Below are 4,365 nucleotides of genomic sequence, written 5' to 3' on the forward strand. Positions count from 1 at the left end.
TGACAGGCTTTGAGATATCCTGCAAAGCATTCTGAGATCTAACATCTCAAATTTTGACACTGAAATGAAGAAATACATGTTTAAGTCTTACTTCCTGCACTGTGATCCTTAAGTTGTGTCAATAAAATGTTTTTCTTTGTTTTGTTTTGTTTTGTTTTTTTTTTTCATTTTGTTCCCAACAGCTGCAGCAACTAGTTCATGTTGGACCATAAGGACAGAGTCCATGAAGTTATTCACTGGCTCTTCACAAGTTCTCCAATGGCCTGCTTCAACATGAAGGGGAAGAAGGACAAAACACCCCTCAAGAATAAAAAGTCTATCAAGCAATACAAGATGCTGTACTGAATTCACTTGAAGGGAAAAGAAGATGCTGTCTGAACACATGCAGCCGAACATCTAAACGTGATTCAGCGAAAAGAGGGGATGGAGTCATGCAATTTAATAACACGGTAACTGAGGACTTAATAAGGACACATACTTCAGAGCATTTAAAGCATGCACCACAAAGAAGAGGAGGAGGGATGTTCACAGACAATAGCTGGGTTTCCATTACAGTTTTTTGCAAAATAAAAGCGATATTTCTTAAATATGATTAAATACAATTGCGCTTTGAATGCATTTCCATTGAAGGGAGTTTTGGGTGTAGGCCTTGCATTTCTCGTAAAATCTCATCTCACGTGAATCCGCTGCAGGGAAGCTTGACGCTCAAAACCTGTTGCGTGTTGGTACGGTTTTGGTTACATCTACAGCGGTTGCCTTGATAATGTTGAACAAAAGACGAAGGAAACAGATGATAGTTCAGAGGTAAAGTCCATATGTGTGGCAAAAGCCATGTATAAGGGTAGAAGTATGATGTTAAGAAAAGTCTCATCTCTTCTTCTGTCCACACGAACCGCGCCATGTTGTCTCAGAGTGACTGGTCATGTGATACCGTACGTCATGTACGTGACTTGTAAATGCAGAAAAAATGTTTCCATTACACTTTTGGGATATATTTCTATATCGAAACGCATGAAAAAACCTCCTCATGAAAGCGTAAGTACTTTTTAGCGATATTTTAGGGTTTTTCGAAATTCAGGTGTTTCCATTACCAGTTTTTTATTGCGCTTTTTCAATTTTGTGCATTTCTAAGTGTAATGGAAACCCAGCTACTGTTGTGAATTCTCTCATGCTGTCAGAATGGCAGCATCTGGTGGCTAATAATGGTACAGCTCTGACAGGAGTAATAATTGCTGACAGGTGTGTCAGGCACACAGGTGTGCCTGCAGCCAGCATTAAAAGCCCAGCACAGTCAGGCAGAGGTCTCTCTGATCTCCATCCACTTCCTAGCCATGCATCCTTGAGAATGTAAGACTGTTTCTTTGTTTTACTGCGTTTCCTTTACTATTTTATGTTAATTATATAAATTGGAACTTGATTGTTTGACTTAAAGCCTATGTTAACCTATTACTTTGTTTTTGTTGACACAGAAACCATGGTTTGGATGGAAACTAAAACCTCAAAAGTGCTTCGATTGTCATCGGCTCTTTAATTTGAGACACTTAGGTGGTCAGCTCTTTAACAAGAACCTAACAAGTTTTAATAGTCACAGGACTGATTTTTAAAATTTTCATTAGGGGACTCTGGTCAGCCCTTTACTTTTTCTGTGTTCAGTTGGATTTTTACCTCAGTGTTCACACTTTAATGTTTATTGTTTTATATTTTTATTCTTATTTGTGGTACAGACCAAAGATAAGGTAATTTTATTTATTGTATTTTGCTACTATTGTTTTTACAAACTTAACTGTGGGTTATGCTGACTACTGTTTAGTAGTAGGAGTGTTAGTACTTCTCTGAGGCTGCTCCCTTCCCAGGTGCACTGAGGCTGATTGGACACACCTGTCTCTGCTCTGCAATCAAGCCTGCAGAGACTTACCTCAGCTCCACAGTACTGCCAGCTACTTACCAGTGGTAACCTCAGCTCTCATGCTTTCTCTCATTTATTGTGATTTCTTGTTGATTAATTCCAGTGCTTTGTTTGAGCTCGCCATTAATCCTGCCTCTTCTCCTTTTTTTCCAGTGCCTCTCTCTGTGCTTCACCACAGCCCAGCCACAGCTGGTTGGGACATCTCACTCCGGAGCCCTCACTACCCCCTACACGTGGAACCCCCTCCCTTCACTGAAATTGTTAATCAATAAAAACCAATAATCTGTTAAACTTTGTCATTCTGGTCTTCATTTTGGGTTCACTACTCCAACTTTACAGTGGGTTTAAATTTGATGAAGGAAAGACATCCACAAATACCACATTTGGAAAAAAATTAGTTCCTATACTGTAGGCGTCATTAATGGACGTTCACTAGACATCGGAAAAAAGACGTTGCCTGGAGTAACAGTCTGCACCTTCAGGGGACCAAAATTAGACATTCAAAATGACGTAGAAAAGATGTCCATGGACGTTGTCTGGAGTAACAGTCTGCACCCTCAGGAGACCAAAATTAGACGTTCAAAAAAGGCATTGAAAAGACGTTCGAACGTGTCTTTGCGCAGTTGGTAGGGTTTAAAAAGACTTCTGTAGAAGTTGTAACAACTCAAGCTTTTCACTCAAGTGAAAGTGTAAAAGTACTGGTTTCAAAACTACTTAAAGTATAAAATTAAAAGTAATGTAAGGTGGAAAAAATGCCATTAAGGACAAAAGCTTAGGCTGCACCACAGGGGCCAATAGTTCACTACCCCACCTCCCCAAAAAACATTTTTATAAAGGCCATAATGACTATAGTGTTATATTAAAATGCTAATGTTGAAAAATTTGGGATGCACCTATTTCAGCCGCATTTATGCCCATTGAAAATGAACTTATTTTAGTACAATGCAAATATATTCAAGAACCATATATGTGCTACTGAGCATTAACATGTGTTTCATGGAGCGGAAGATATGATGACAAGTTGCCTGTAAGTGCTGGTCTTCCTGGCTCCCAACCTCCTCGCTGGTGCTTGGTTGGGACATTTCACTCAAGTTCTCTTGAGTCTCTGCCACAGACATCTTCGTACTAGGCTACATACATCTGCTATTTCCTTGGTGGAGTGTGACGTGATTTGTGTCATGTGCGCAGGTGCGATGGATCACGAACAAACCAATAGGGTGTCAGAATGGTATTATGTTTATACTTCTCATCCAACCACAATCAAATTCACTCTGTTTGATGGTGCGACATATGTGGATAGGTTTTTGTGGGTTTTTTGTGTTTTTTTTTTTTTTTTTTTTAACAATGACAAGCAGGAATCAAAACAAGCTGAAATGAAATAGGAGTAACGAAGCTATTTTTAAAATGTAAGGAGTAGAAAGTACAGATAAGTGCATGAAAATGTAAGGAGTTGGAGTAAAAAGTCGGCTGAAAAATAATTACTCCAGTAAAGTATAGATACCCAAAATTTCTACTTACGTAAGGTAACAAACTATTTGTACTTAGTTACTTGACACCTCTGCAAATCTCTTCATATGTTTATACTCTGATTACGTTTAGTCAGCGTCCTTGCAAACTTTGCCCATCTTGCAACCAGCGTTTCCGCTAGACTTTTTTGTCCCCGTCAAAATGACCGGCAGTCCTCAAGAATTCCGGCCATTTAGAACAACTACTGGACATTTGCTTTAATATTATTTTGCTGCATTAACAGCAGCAAAATGCATAAATCTGATATTCTGTGATACATTTATACATACAAGTCTGCGCTTAACGGGGCTGAGGACACATTTTTTTTCCAGACTGTGTCCCAAAACCGAGACGGTAGAAACCAAGCCATCAGGAAACCTGAGTAATTATTACCCTGTTATTATAAACACATGATTAGACCCTAGAACCGACTGCACAAAGACTTGCTCTTATTTTTCTTTGTGTAAACGGTTTAAAGTTTCAAAATAAAGGCTGTGCACTTTTCCTTACACACGCAGTCAGTTACACTATGCTTCACATTAGCACCGTTAGCCTGTTAGCACATTGGCCGCTACTGTAACTTTGCAGCTTACAACAGCCAAATATCATCCTCAAGTTCCCCCCTAACATAGCTATGCTAGCGACGTCATCATTACTACTTAAATCAATGTAACTCAGTTACTTTTAGAAATGTGAGCTAAGCAAACTTGGCTAAATCTAACATAGCCACGTAGATCAGCCATGTCACTCATGCAGCTGCCTTGTGAGCATAGCTTTTGCTATGTTAGCTACGTAGCTACATGAGCTACATCAGCTATGTACCTACTTAAGCTATGTTAGCTACATTGGGTATGTTAGCTGTGTAGCAACAATAGCTTCATGGCAATATTAACCCTGTAATCTATATAGCTTACACAGATATCAAAGCTAACATGGATACATTTGCTGCATTA

The 4,365-nt window shown here is 39.2% G+C and overlaps 1 long non-coding RNA gene across 2 annotated transcripts; it reads left to right on the plus strand.

Moving 5' to 3' along the window:
• Nucleotides 1–1,196: 1,196 nt before the first annotated feature.
• Nucleotides 1,197–2,176, plus strand: LOC121520053. 2 transcript variants are annotated; one of them, XR_005992754.1, is made up of 4 exons: nt 1,197–1,347; nt 1,470–1,736; nt 1,854–1,950; nt 2,060–2,176. It is a non-coding gene; the product is annotated as an uncharacterized LOC121520053 (long non-coding RNA). The 2 variants fall into 2 exon arrangements; XR_005992753.1 differs by having other exon boundaries at nt 1,470–1,950.
• Nucleotides 2,177–4,365: the final 2,189 nt, after the last annotated feature.

The sequence above is a fragment of the Cheilinus undulatus genome, linkage group 13 (genome assembly GCF_018320785.1).
Source record: "Cheilinus undulatus linkage group 13, ASM1832078v1, whole genome shotgun sequence".
NCBI lineage: Eukaryota > Metazoa > Chordata > Actinopteri > Labriformes > Labridae > Cheilinus > Cheilinus undulatus.